At 45.7% G+C, this 14,773-nt stretch overlaps 1 protein-coding gene across 3 annotated transcripts in view; it reads left to right on the top strand.

Moving 5' to 3' along the window:
- The window catches only part of WASF2 (WASP family member 2), a 937,387-nt gene that overhangs the window by 381,489 nt on the left and 541,125 nt on the right, over window positions 1–14,773 (top strand). The gene's annotated exons all lie outside the window — the stretch shown is intronic.

The raw sequence follows: 14,773 nt of genomic DNA, 5'->3' as shown, positions 1-14,773 counted from the left end.
CTGAAACTCCTGAAACCACTGAAACATGGCTGACAAACCACTGAAACATGGCTCCCGAGGACAGGGCCATGTCCACTCCCCGCCTCAGGCTGGGGGGCTCCTGGGCAGGGTTGGAACCTTGTCTAGATCAGTGCTCATCTCCTCCTCAGACAAGGGACTTAGTTTCTCTGCCAGCCTAAGCCCAACACTTACTCCCAGAGAGGCTCCATATCAGAGGGACCAGCAGAGGGTTGCAGGCTGAGCTGACGCGCAGGGAGACTCTCTGGCTAGGTGTGGGTATTCCCAGTGACGTCAGGGTGGGGCCCCCACCCACGGACCTGGCTTCCTTGCCTTATGTCCTGCCCAGCAGAGCCCGCAGGCAGGCCTCCCCTAATTCTTCATTCGGCTGTTGACTGGGGATTGGAGCGTAAAGTGAGTCACACCCCTGGGTCTGGGCCTGCCTTCTGCTTCTTTCCTATTCTCTACCCCAGTTCCTGAGTCTTCTGAGAAGCTGACCAGGAAACATGCTCTCAGTGGCCCCCATCTCTCCCTCAGCCTGCTGCCATCCCTTAGACCACTGTATCAGCTGTTTCTCAGGTAAGAGTCTGATGGTCTGGGTGCGAGGGTCAGGTTGGCTGCTTTGTCTAGCTGCCCCATAGAATCCTTAAGGCTGGTCAGGCCCTGCAGGGATCCACAGATCTGGTTATGTCTGACTTTTCTCCCACCAGCACACCCCCAAAGACACACAACCCTCCTTCATCACTACAGACTCAGCACACATCCTTCTATTCCTCACAGACACTTAACACGCAACCACCACCAGACACAGCATTCACACACGGCACATGGAACACCCCCTCAGCACCCATGGACATACTTCATGGCCCTTCGCAAATACCTAACACACAACAGACCCTTGACATCTACCGAGAGAACCCATGACCTTTCACTACACACAATGTACAAACTGTCACAGCGACATGCTGTCCCCCTCACGTGATGTGTATTGTCACCCACAGGATGAAATACAATCTCTACAGACAGACAACACACTTGGGGGCTGGCAGACACGACATAAACCTTAGGAGGACACAGAAAGCCAGACAGCAAAGACCCTCGGCTCACTTTCTGCAAACAAACCTATTCCACACAGACACACAAACGTCTGCTCTACATACACACACACACACACACACACACACACACACACACGCAACCACAGGTACGTATTACAGAAACTCTCCTCAGCCCTAAACCGGTCCCTAAGACCTTTGGGTGCTGCTACTCAGTGGGGACAGTGGCTGGGTCCCTGTCACCAACACCATCCCCACTTCCCACCTCAGGTCCTGTTTGCGTGTCAGGGATGGGGGGTGGGGGGGCACAGACAGAAGAAGTGCTAGGGGTCCTGGCCACAGCGTGGAGCATGACGAGAGAAGCCACTGTCCCAAAGGGCTGACTGCCGCTTCCTAATGGTCCCAGGACTCAGCTCAGCCTGGGAATGAGAAAAGCTGGCTAGCATTCATCCCATGACCACTGTGGGCCAGAGATCCCACTCCATGCTTGGACAAGCATTATCTTATTTAATGATGCACTCATTACCTTTAACAAGGTAAAGGTAATGAGTGCATCATTACCTTTTATAGCTATGTTTTAATAGATGCTTAGAGAGGTTAAGAAACTTGCCCAGTACACCATGGCCAGGAGACAGCAAGGGAATTTAGATATAGGTACATCTGACCCCAGAGTCCACCTCTCTTTAATTTATTATTATTTTTTTTAGAGTGGGAGGGAGAGGGACAGAGGGAGAGGTAGAGAATCCCAAGCATGCCTAGTGCAGAGCCTGATGCAGGGCTCAATCTCATGACCGTGAGATCATGACTTGAGTGGAAATCAAGCTTAACCCACTGAGCCACACAGGTGCCCCCTCTTTAATTAATTTTAATTAACTTTTTATTGTTTAAAGAGGTAGCAAGTAAGCAAGTAAAGAGTTCCATAGCCCTGGCCACATCCCTGAGGCTTCCTTCTGGGCCCAATGAGGTGATCCTCTTACAAGCTGGGGGAGGGGAGCAGGTGTGCTGTGGTAGGTGGGCCCAGGCTGGAGAGGGAGCAGGTGGGCACTCAACCTGTTCAGGGGAGGGAGAAGGTGCTGGAGAAGAGGGAGGAGAATGGGTACTAGCTTCGAGGCACGGTCCGGTCTGCTACAGACCTAATACCCTTGGGAGGTTGAGGGTGTGGGCCTCACTTTACAGACAAGGGTCTCAGGCTCAGGGGGCCTGGCTGTTGGGTGGCAGAGTGAGGATTCAAACTCCCAAAGTTGGAGGGAGGATGAATAAGAGAGAGAGAGTGCGTGCACATGAGCCAGAGAGAGTCAGAGGGGGAAACTGAGGTTGTAGTAAAGAGGAAGAGAGGGTTCTGGGCTGCCAGGTGTTGGGGCTGGCATCCCAGAGAGGGGTCTCAAGGAACCTCCTGCTCAAGTTAGTTTTTGGCTCTCATGGGCCTCTGGTTTTGTGATAGCCTCCTTTCCCTGGTTTTGTGATAGCTTCCTTTCCCTACGCGGGACACTTTCTCTAGACTGTTCCTTTGCGATTTATGTCTGTCCTCGTGCTTATCCTCTCTGTCTTAGTTACTGGTGTAAGGACCTATTTAGAAACATCCCTGCTCCCCTTCCCCCAGGGGATTTACTTGGAGACTGTAAGGACCTATTTTGCTGTCCCTGCTCCCCTCCCCCAGGGGACTTAAAAACAAGTCCCAGAAACCAGCTCCAGGTGTGAAGGCCAAGAAAAACAAGGCTGTACCCACTTCAAGTCTAGCCCTGACATAAGTACAGCCATCTTGGCAAAGCAAAAGCTGGCACCTTGCACTGGAAGAGTGGGTTAGCATAAGAATGGCCATCCTGAAGGCCAGGAAGCCATTTTACTGAGCGTCCCTAACCAGCCCACAGGGCGCACGGTAACTTGAGATAAGAGAAAATAGCTAAAACCTAAGAAACAACTTAATCATATACCACCAGGGCGGTTAGGCTAGGCGATGGCGCCACAGGGACCAGATGTTAGAGGAAAACAAATAGTTAACTTGCAGAGCTCACAATCCAGCAAGACAGGAGTCTCCCTTGGTTTGCAAATGTCCTGGTGATTTACAGCAAAAAGGGCTATCTCCGCAATGGCCCAATTTCCAGAGACAAAGGGCTCTGTTCCTCAAGGCCTAAGGTCGCCCTCCTCACCATAAAACTGAAGGAGGCTGAGGCAGAAGGAAATGGAAATAAAGTTAAATTTCTTCTAAACCTAAATCTCACTTAACTGCCAGGATGGTGCCAGGGCGATGCTGGGGTGGCAAAAGGTTAAACAAAGTTAAACTGTCAAAGTGGGGTGCAAGATATGTGTGTAGCTATGGGAAAGTGCCTTGCAAATGCTATATAAACCCCTGGCTTTGAGTGCTCGGGGTCCTTGTTGAAACCCGTTGCGCCGGGCGAATGCTTGGACCCCAGCTAGCTGGAAATAAACCTCGCTGTGTGACTTGCATTATCGAGAGTGTTCTCTGTCTAATTGAGGGGTGGTCGGCTCCGTACCCTAACAGAGACAAGTCCCGGAAACCAGCTTCAGGTTACAAATCCTAGATACAAAGGTGGGTCAGGCCAGGTGGAGACATCCGATCAGTGGGGGGTATGCATACTGTCTCCCTGGTTACCAAGGAGTTTGGGCCCCGCCCTTTGGGCGCCAATCCCAATCAAGGTGTAATAGGCTGGTTCACACGTCTACTAGGGTAAACTGTAACTCAATTGGTCACCTAGCATCACTGTGGAGTTTCCTGTGGGTGTTACAATCTCATTGGCCGCCTGTGCGTGGCCAGGCCCGACCGCATGGCCTTTGCCCTTAAAAGCTAGTCTGTGAAACAGAGAAGGGTCACCCTCTCTTGTAAAAGGTGCGTCCCTGAATGTTGGGATAGATTCTTGATGCTTGGTGCGAAATAAAGCTTTGCTTGACCTTCGCTTTGTATCAGTCTCTCTCCTTTAATCACGGACCCATTACTGGGGCATAACACTGTAACTTTCCAGTAAAACTCCATATATGATGTGGCATGTCTCTCAACTTACATATATAAATATGACAAATGCCTGTGTACCCACCGCCAATTAAACAGGACGTACTGGTGTAATGGAAGCCTCCTGTGTCCCTCACCAGTCCTGCCCTCTCCCTTCTCCCCAGAGCCAATCACATCCTGGATTTGCTTTTATATATCGATGCATATATATTGTGTTCACCAGCAGGGATGAGGTTTTAAGAAATAACATCATGCTGTGTTTATCCCTCTTCAGCTTGCTTTCTTCATGTAGCATCATGTTTATAGTTCATGTTATTACATGTGGCTCTTGTCCATTTTACTCTTTTTTTTAAAAGATTTTATTTATTTATTTGACAGAGAGAGAGAGATCACAAGTAGGCAGAGAGGCAGGCAGAGAGAGAGAGGGGGGGAAGCAGGCTCCTTGCTGAGCAGAGAGCCCGATGCAGGGCTCGATCCCAGGACCCTGGGATCATGACCTGAACCGAAGGCAGAGGCTTAATCCACCGAGCCACCCAGGCGCCCCTCTTGTCCATTTTAACATATGTGCAGGATTACATTACAGAAATATACAAATGTATGTTTTCTTGCATTACTATTAATAATTAATATTATAAGCATATATAAATATAATAAACAAAATATCTATTACATGGATATAATTATAATTAACAATTAATAAAATATTAATATTTCCAATGTGTACCTAGGAAGGATGTGCACCTTTTCAATTTTCTTATGAAGTTAATTTCCAAAGTGGTGGTGCCACTTGTATTATCTTTTTTAGTAGTGTGATAACAATTTCCATTGTTTTGCATCCTCCCAAGGACTTAGAATTGCCAGACTTTAATTTTTTCCGATCTGGTATTTGTTTGTTTTAATTTGAACTGATTTTCCAAAATCTTGATCAGATTTTTATGTTTCTTAGCCTTTCAGGCTTTTTCTTCTGTGAGTTGCCTACTCCTTTCTTGACCCGTTTTTCTATTGGTCTTGTCTCCAAGTGATTGACTTGAAGGGATTTATATTATATTATGCTTGAAGGGGCGCCTGGATGGCTCAGTCGTTAAGCATATGCCTTTGGCTCAGGTCCAGGGTCCTGGAATCGAGCCCCACATTGGGTTTCCTATTTAGTGGGAAGTCTGCTTCTCCCTCTGACCTTCCCCCTCTCATGCTCTCTCTCTCTCTCTCTCTCACTTTCTCTCCCAAATAAGTAAATAAAATCTTAAGAAAACATATTATGTTGCAAATTCCTTGGTATATGTGTTGCAAATATTTTTTCCTGATCTGTGATTTCTCTCCTCCTCTTTTTTTTTTTTTAAGATCTTATTTATTTGATAGAAAGAGATCACAATTAGGCAGAGAAGCAGGCAGAGAGAGAGGCGGAAGCAGGCTCCCTGCTGAGCAGAGAGCCTGATGCGGGTCTCGATCCCAGGACCCCGAGATCATGACCTGAGCCGAAGGCAGAGGCTTAACCCACTGAGCCACCCAGGCGCCCCCTCCTCCTCTTTTTATCACATCTTTTGATGTACATGGTTTTAAACCATATTTGGTCAGATTTATCCAACATTTTTTTGTTTTTTATAATTTTTGTGTCTTAATTTTAGGAAATTCCCCCTACCCTCATAAAGATATTGTCCTCTATTTTCTTCCAAAACTCTTTGTATTTTGCTTTTCATAGTCAGGTCTTTATGCCTGTTAGTGTGAGGTGGTGATATAATTTCATTATTATTTTCCCCCTAGTGAATAGCCAATGATTTGCACCAATATATACTCTTCTTTTATTGATCCATAATGGTAACCCTGTCATACGTCTCAAGTTTCCATATGTGTGCTCTCTATTTCCGGGACCTCTATTCTGTTTCTTCTATCACTTATCCTCTATTAATACCAGCCTGTCATAATACTACAACTTTATAATAAGACTTGATATGACAGGGAAAGTCCTATCATTTGTCCTTACTGTTCATATGTTCTTTTTTTTTTTTTAAGATTTTATTTATTTATTTATTTGACAGATAGAGATCACATGTAGGCAGAGAGGCAGACAGACAGAGAGGAGGAAGCAGGCTCCCCACTGAGCAGAGAGCCTGACATGGGGCTCGATCCCAGGACCCTGGGATCATGACCTGAGCTGAAGGCAGAGGCTTTAGCCCACTGAGCCACCCAGGCGCCCCGTTTATATGTTCTTATTTCTTAGAATATTTCTAAGAAATATTTCTTAGCTAGTCTTTTTTTTTTTTTTTTAAGATTTTATTTATTTATTTGACAGAGAGAAATCACAAGTAGTCGGAGAGGCAGGCAGAGAGAGAGAGAGAAGCAGGCTCCCCGCTGAGCAGAGAGCCCGATGCGGGACTCGATCCCAGGACCCTGAGATCATGACCTGAGCCGAAGGCAGCGGCTTAACCCACTGAGCCACCCAGGCGCCCCGTTTATATGTTCTTATTTCTTAGAATATTTCTAAGAAATATTTCTTAGCTAGTCTTGAGTCTTTATTTTTGATTTGGAATTTTAGAATCAATAGAAAGAACTCTATTGGGATTTTTCTTTTCAAGTGCTTTACATATGCGAGTTCTTTTCTTCTTCCTTCAGCTCTAGTGAGACATAACTGACAAATACAATTATAAGATATTTAAAGTATATATCATGGAGGGGCACCACGGTGGTTCAGTCGGTTAAGCATCTGACTCTTGGTTTCAGCTGAGGTCATGATCTCAGAATCCTGAGATCAAGCCCCGCGTTGGGCTCGGCACTCACCCTGGAGTCTGCTTGTTCCTCTCCCTCTGCTCCTCTCACCCCTCTCTCTCTCTCTCTCGAATAAATAAATAAAATCTTTAAAAAATAAAGCATAAATCATGGTAATTTTGTATATGGATACACGGTGAAAGGATCCCCACTACCTAGTCAATTAACACCTACTGAGATTTTGATTCCACTAGCACTGAATTTATAGATTAAATTGAGAACCTGAGGCGCCTGGGTGGCTCAGTCAGTTAAGCATCTGCCTTCGACTCAGGTCATGATCCCAGGGTCCTGGGATCAAGCCCTGTATAGGACTTCCTGCTCCGTGAGAAGCCTGCTTCTCCCTCTCCCAGTCCCCCTGCTTGTGTTCCCTCTCTCGTTGTTTCTCTCTCTGTCAAATAAATAAATAAAATCTTAAAAAAAAATCTAGAACTTATATCTTTATGATATTGACAGTGCCATGAATGAATATGTTCTATCTGTTCAACTACTTCTTGTTTATTTAGTTTTCAATGCTTTTATAATTTCCTCCATTAAGATTTTGCACATCTTTGGCCAAAAAAAAAAAAAAAAAAAAAAAAAATTGCCAGGATAGGTTTCTTGCTATTACAAATTGTTTCTTAAAAATGAGATTTTAGGGACGCCTGGGTGGCTCAGTTGGTTAGGCAGCTGCCTTCGGCTCAGGTCATGATGCCAGTGTCCTGGGATCGAGTTCCACATCGGGCTCCTTGCTCCGCAGGGAGCCTACTTCTCCCTCTGACTCTGCCTGCCACTCTGCCTGTACTCGCTCTCGCTCTCTCTGACAAATAAATAAATAAAATCTTTTAAAAAAATGAGATTTTATGGGGGCATTTGGGTGGCTCAGCTGGTTGCATGTCTGACTCTTGATCTCAGCTCAGGTCTTGATGGCAGGGTTGTGAGTTCAAGCCCCACACTGGGCTCCATGCTGGGTATGGAGCCCACTTAAAAAAAATGACATTATATGTTGATTGTTTGTTTTTAGGTACATGATTGATTTTTATATATTGATTTTGTGTTCAGAAATCTCGTGGAAGGTTTTTGTTTTCCTTTGCAAACAATCACAGTGCCGGTGAAAATGACAGTTTTGCCTGTGCTTTCAATCTTCATCACCTTTTAAAAAATATTTCATAAAAAAATAAGAAAAATAAAAAATATTTCATATTCCTCATAACAGAGTGAGCTACTCACGATGATTCCCAGGTTGCAGATTAGGAAACTGAAGCTTGAAGAGTAACTTGGCGTTTCAAGTTCACCCAGAGAGTTGGTGGCAGTCAAGTTGTGAACTCTAGTGTCCCTGATTCTAACGTCCATGCTCTTCTCCCCCTGAGATCCTTCCTCTCACATCAGCCTCCATTACAGATGAGGAAAAGACTGCTCACAGGAGCGAGGTGTCTGCATCACTCTGAGGGCAGGACAGATTGAGAGAGAAGAAGGAAGCGGACAAAACCTTTTGACAACTGTGCAGGACTGGATTAGCATTTAGGGAAACTGGGTCCTAATTCCAGCTCTGCCACTGAGCAGCCATGATACCTTGGATAAGTCACTCGCTCTCTCTAACCTCATTCACTGGTCTAAGAAGCTCTATCAAGGAGCAACTGCAATGCACCAGGTTGTGTTCTAAAATAATGGGATACGATAATAAACAAATAAATTCCTGCCCTCGAGGAACTTACAATTTTGTTGGAAGATAGTTAATGAGCAAAAGTAAATAACTAAAGTATATGGTGTGTTACGTAAGGGCTGTGGAGAAGAATTAGGAGCTGAGGTCAAATCTTACTGGGCATTGTGGGCGTTTTAAAGGATGTTGGCTTTTTTTCTTTTCTTTCTTTTTTTTTTTTTTTTAAGATTTTATTTATTTATTTGAGAGAGAGAGAGTGCATGCACACAGGCGGGGAGAGGGGCAGAGAGAGAAGCAGGCTCTCCACTGTGCATGGAGAGTGACTTGGGTCTTGATCCCAGGACCCTGGGATCATGACCTGAGCTGAAGGCAGAGGCTTTAACCCATTGAGTCACCCAGGCTCCCCTACTTGCAGTATTTAATTTATCCCTTTAGTTACATACTTAAATATTTATCCCTTTAGATACATACTTAAATATTTGGGGCAGCAATTTATTATTTTGTACATTTTGCTTTTTTATGCTTGCTTTTTTATGCTCCCAAATCTCATGAAACAAATTTATTCCAATTCTTTATGTGCCTTGTTGATGCCAGAGTCTTTATTGTTCTTTTTTTTTTTTTCTTTTTTTTTTTTTAAAAGAGTCTGATGCTTAACCGACTGAGCCACTCAGGTGCTCTGACAAAGCCTTTTTTTTTTTTTTTTAAAGATTTTTATTTATTTATTTATTTGACAGAGAGAGATCACAAGTAGACAGAGAGGCAGGCAGAGAGAGAGGGAGGGAAGCAGGCTCCCTGCTGAGCAGAGAGCCCGATGCGGGCCTCGATCCCAGGACCCTGAGATCATGACCTGAGCCGAAGGCAGGGGCTTAACCCACTGAGCCACCCAGGCGCCCGTCTTTATTGTTCTTATTCTTTTCTGTCACTCAAAGCGTTTTCCAGGTTACATCGTTTTCACTGTCATGTACATTGTATAAGACCCAGCGCCTGACACCCTAATATGATGCCGTCGTGGAAAAATTACATCCCAGAATGCCACTATCCGTTATGTAACATTGGGACAGTTTATTTTTCACCCCACTGTTGTTCTGATATCTAAAATCCAAACAACGGCTGGACCGCTCTAAAGGGCAGGCGACAACAACCCCCCTCATAAAAGATTGAAAACACTTACTGGTATAATGAATTCCACGGACCACCAGCCAGCCTCAACAATTGTCAATCCATTTTTTCCACTGAGGTATGTCCTGTATTATTTTTTTTTTAAAGATTGTATTTATTTATTTGACAGAGATCACAAGTAGGCAGAGAGAGAGAGGGAGAGAGAGGAGAAAGCAGGCTCCACTGAGCAGAGAGCCTGATGTGGGGCTCAATGCGGAGGCTCGATCCCAGAACCCGGCATCATGACCTGAGCCGAAGACAGAGGCTTAAATCACTGAGCCACCCAGGCGCCCCTCTCCTGTATTATTTTGAAGCAAATCCCAAGTATGTAATTTTATCTGTAAATATTTTGTATGTGTCTCTAAAAGTTAAGAATTCTTTTTAAGATAACTGTGAGCAAGGAACACTAATTGCTTAATCTAATTGAGTACCTGATAAATGTTAAAATTTCTGATCGTCTCATAAGCTTGCTTGCTTTCTCTCTCTTCCTTCCTTCCTTCTTCTCTTTCTCCCTTTCTCTCTCTCTCTCTCTCTCTGTCCCTCTCTCTTTGTCCCCCGCCTTTTACAGTTTGTTTGAATCAAGATCCAAAAAAGGCTCACACATAGCAACTTGTTGCTGTATTTCTTAATTCTCATTTAATCCATAGGTTCTTGCATCATCCTTCTTCTCCCTTAAAATTTATCTGTTGAAGAGACCAGATTGTTTTGTGCACTTTCTCTGCACTGAGTCTGCCCAGTGTATCCCTATGATCTACTCTTTGGCTGTATTTCCTGTAAACTGGGGGGTTGAACTCGCTCATTCTACTCCCTTGCCAATACGGTTTCATAGATCGTGGTGTGATTTGGGTGTGTTCGAACACCAACTTTATTAGAAAGGTTTTCTTTTTTTTAAAGATTTTATTTATTTATTTGAGAGAGAGAGAGAAGGCGAGGGGAATCACAAACAGGGAGTAGGCGAAGAGGAGAGGGAGAGGCAGGCTTCCCACTGTGTAGGGAGCCCCGATGTAGGACATGATCTCAGGACCCTGGGATCATGACCTGAGCTGAAGGCAGCCGCTTAACCGACTGAGCCACCCAGGTGCCCCTTAGAAAGGTGTTTTTTTTTTTTTAAGATTTTGTTTATTTATTTGACAGAGAGATCACAAGTAGGCAGAGAGGCAGGCAGAGAGAATGGCAGAAGCAGGCTTCCTGTTGAGCAGAGAGCCGGATGTGGGGCTTGATCCCAGGACTCTGGGATCATGACCTGAGCCGAAGGCAGAGGCTTAACCCATTGAGACACCCAGGTGCCCCTAGAAAGGTTTTTAAACAGACAAAAAAAAAAAAAAAAAAAAGAGGCAGAAGAGTATAATAAATCCCTATATGCTTATTTTCATTTCCAATAGCTGCTATCACAAATGACCACAAGCTTAGTGGCTTGAGACAATGCGCATATATTTTCTTACAGTTCTGGAGGCCAGAAGTCCAAAATCGGTATTGGGGAAGGAGTCTGCTGGACTGTGCTTCCTGGAGAGGCTCCAGGACCGAATCTGCTCCTCCCCTTCTCAGTGTCTGATGGCTGCTAGAACTCCTGGCTTGTGGCCATGTCATTCTGCCTCTGTGGCCACACTGCCTTCTCCTCTTCTGTCTGTAATCAAATTTTTCTTGGCTTCTTCCTCTCTCTTTTTAAAAAAGATTTATTTATTTATCCGAAGGGGAGAGAGAGAGAGAGAGAGAGAAAGGGGGGGGTGCACCCATGGGCAGGGGGAGGGGAAGATGGAGGGAGTCCTCAAGCAGTTTCCTTGCTGAGCAGCAGCTGGACACGGGGCTGAATCCCACAACCCCAAGATCATGACCCCAGCTGAAATCAAGAGTCTGAGGCTTAACTGACTGAGTCACCCAGGCACCTCTTGGCTTCTTATTCCCATACTCGTGATCACATTAAAGCGCACTTGTATTATCTAGGATTATCTCCCCATCTTAGGAACATTGATTTAACCACACCCGTAAAACATTTGCCATATAAAGTAACATCTACAGGCTCCAAGGACTGGGACCCGATACATTTGAGAGCCATTATTCAGCTGCTACAACACCCATCACCTCGATTTATTATTTTGCTCCATGATGTCCCGCCTGTCCTTCCTTCCATTTTTCCATCCTTCCTTCTTTCTCTTTCCCCCATTCCCACCCTTTCCGCTGCCTTTTCTTTCTCTTTCTCCTTATTTTGCCATAATAGTTTAAAGCAATTCCTCGTAAACGTCCTCTCTAGATATTTCCATATATATGGATAGTTGTTTATATAATAAGCACACCACTCTTATCACTTCATACAATTAACAATAATTCCTTAGAATCATCTAAAATTCTGTCCATATTAAATTCTCCCTGATTTTCTCAACTATGTCTGTCCTGGATATTGTTGTCTGTTTTCCCCTCCAGATCCCCTAACCACCTTTCTCCACCCTACTCTGTGCTCCTGGAGGCTGATCTGTATGGACTATATACCCATGTCCCTTGTTTCTGGTTGAACTCAGCCAAGGGCTCATGCCAGTAAGACATCAGAGGGTGGAAGGAGAGAGAGATCTGGGTATTTATTTCCCAGTTCCCTCTCGCCAGCTCAAAGGGGACTGCCGCAACTTCCTAACCAAGGTCACACCTCCTGCCAGGCAGCCCAGTCTAGTTACTCTTCCAGTAACTACGCCCTCTCTTGAGCCTTCCAGATGATAAGAGCGCCTGCTCTTGGCAGGCTTGGTGTACTACACTATTTCTTGTGGTTCTCCAGCCCTGCCCTCACCTCTGTTAAGGACTCCCTTTGTCCTCAGATCACCCAGAAAGTGCATCTCTTTTCAGGGGCCTAAATGATACATATGTCTTTTTTTTTTTTTTTTTTTTTTACCTTTTTCTTGTTCCCATTTATTCCCACTTCAGCATGGTGGTTAAGATCCAGAGTGGGCTATGAAGCCTCATTACCTAGGTTCAAATAGTAGTTTGCCAAGTTTATGCTGTGTGGCTTTGGACAAGCTACTCAGTTTCTCTATGCCTCAATTTCCTTGTCTCTAAATTGGACTTAATAATAAATACACTGACTTAACAGGAATTGTAAAGCAATTACATAGGTACAACGGCCAGAAACACAATAAATGCCCCCCATGTGTTAAACAGCTCGTGATTATTGCGGTTAGCACTTTTCTTATTCCTTGAACGCATTCCTCTTGAGTCCCTTTCCACCTTGTTCTTGTGCGGGTATGAATCTTTTGTTGTTTTTTAGTCCTTCATTCTGAAATAATCATAGATTTGTGAGAAGTTGCAGACTTCTCACGAATCTATGAATTACACTGAGGGAGTTCCTGACTCTTGATCTTGGGGTTGTGAGTTCGAGCCCCACGTTGGATGTAGAGACTACTTAAAAGAAAAAAAAAAAATACACAGCGGTTCCAAGTACCTTTACCTAGTTTCCCTCCAGGCTTGATTAGGCTCAGATTTAGATATATTTTGAATAGAACTGCCCGAATTTGCTAACAGAATGGATGTGGATGCGACAGAAAGGAGTAAAACGTTGCCTACCTTCCCTGTTTGTTGATCATCTCAAAAGAGGTACTGAAACACGCCTGAACATGCGTAAAGGCCGATTGGAAAACAGGCTGAACCCAATAGTCCTGGATTTGAGACAAGTGTCCTTGGCGTCTGTGGTCAAATGGGGACTGGTGGAAGGTGGAGCCCCTCCCCCCACCAGGCTGACGTCTCTCATGGAGTGTGGTGGCTGGAGGGTAGCTGAGAAGGTGAAGCCAATTTGGGGAAAAAGGATCCGAGCTGGGGAACAGAACTAGGCCCTTGGCTTTTCAGTTTGAAGGTTAAATGCAATGACCATGTTCTCTCGTGTCTCAGGGCACTGAAGACAAGATTCCTGTAAGGGAGCTGGGGAGGGATGGCCAAAATGGGCCTCTTCGCAGTCTTTCACAGGAGGCCTGGGCCACACGCTGGGATGTGAGGAGAGTGTACGTGGTGGGTGAGCGTAGAAAAGTGTGAGTGAACGGGCAGGAGGAAGGAGGGGACCGGCGGGTGTGAGTAAGGGGTGACAGCTTTGGGCACTTGAGAGTGTGAGTGTACGTGTGGGTGGAGAGATGTGATTGTGAGTGGCTATGTTTGCACGATAGTGTGCATTGAGTGTAAGCTTTAGATGTGTAAGGTTTGAGCTTTTCTGCCTGTGTGTGATGGCGGTGGAGCTGGGGCGGGGGCAGAATGTTGGCTCTAGTCCTTCAGGGCTCAGGTACATGTTAAAAGTGATTTGAGGGCGCCTGGGTGGGTTGGTCAGTTAGGTAGACACCTAACTCTTGTTCTCAGCTCAGGTCTTGATCTCAGCATTGTGAGTTCAGGCCCTGTATTGGGGTCTTAAAACTTAAAAAAGAAAAAAAAAAGTGATTTGCCTTTTGAGATGCATTTTTGTCAGTAGTGGGACCCCATTCAGCAGGAGGGGGCTAGCCCAGACATGCAGGGCAGAGCCGAGGCTGACCCCTGAACGGGAGGGGGGGTGTGTCAGGACTCTCTACCCCTGACTTGGCTTTGTACCTGCCTTGCACTTGGTGGGACCTGTTAGACCCCTTCTGTCTCTACGTAGAAGGGAGTGGGACTGGCTGACACGTGAACACCTCGCTTTCGGAGGCACTGTTTCCTACAGAGCTTGGTGTTTGGTGGTGCTTAATCAATGTTTACTTGCTGAATGAAAGAGTCAGTCAATGGACTGGAAGCTGAGGTGGGGGGCTCTGGCCCCTCCAGCACTGAGGCACACACACCAAACCTCCGGACAAATTTCCCCCACTCGCACTCCCTCACATTCACGAACTCACCTGCCTTCACCCACTCCATTGCCCCCCCCCCCACCTTATTCACCCTCACTCACTCCTGGGGTCTCACAGGACGGCCACGCTCCTGCCTGGGGTCTTCTTTTTTTTCTTTCTTTCTTTTTTTTTTTTTTAAGATTTTATTTATTTATTTGACAGAGAGAGATCACAAGTAGGCAGAGAGGCAGGCAGAGAGAGAGAGGAGGAAGCAGGCTCCCCGCTGAGCAGAGATCCCGATGTGGGACTCGATCCCAGGACCCTGAGATCATGACCCGAGCTGAAGGCAGTGGCCTAACCCACTGAGCCACCCAGGCGCCCCCTGCCTGGGGTCTTCTGATGCCTGGTGTCCCCCACAGTGCCCATGGCTTACTGTTTCCACGGGCTC

This window comes from Mustela nivalis (assembly GCF_964662115.1).
Source record: "Mustela nivalis genome assembly, chromosome: 10".
Taxonomy (NCBI): Eukaryota; Metazoa; Chordata; class Mammalia; order Carnivora; family Mustelidae; genus Mustela; species Mustela nivalis.
This window is presented reverse-complemented; position numbering and strand designations above follow the sequence as displayed.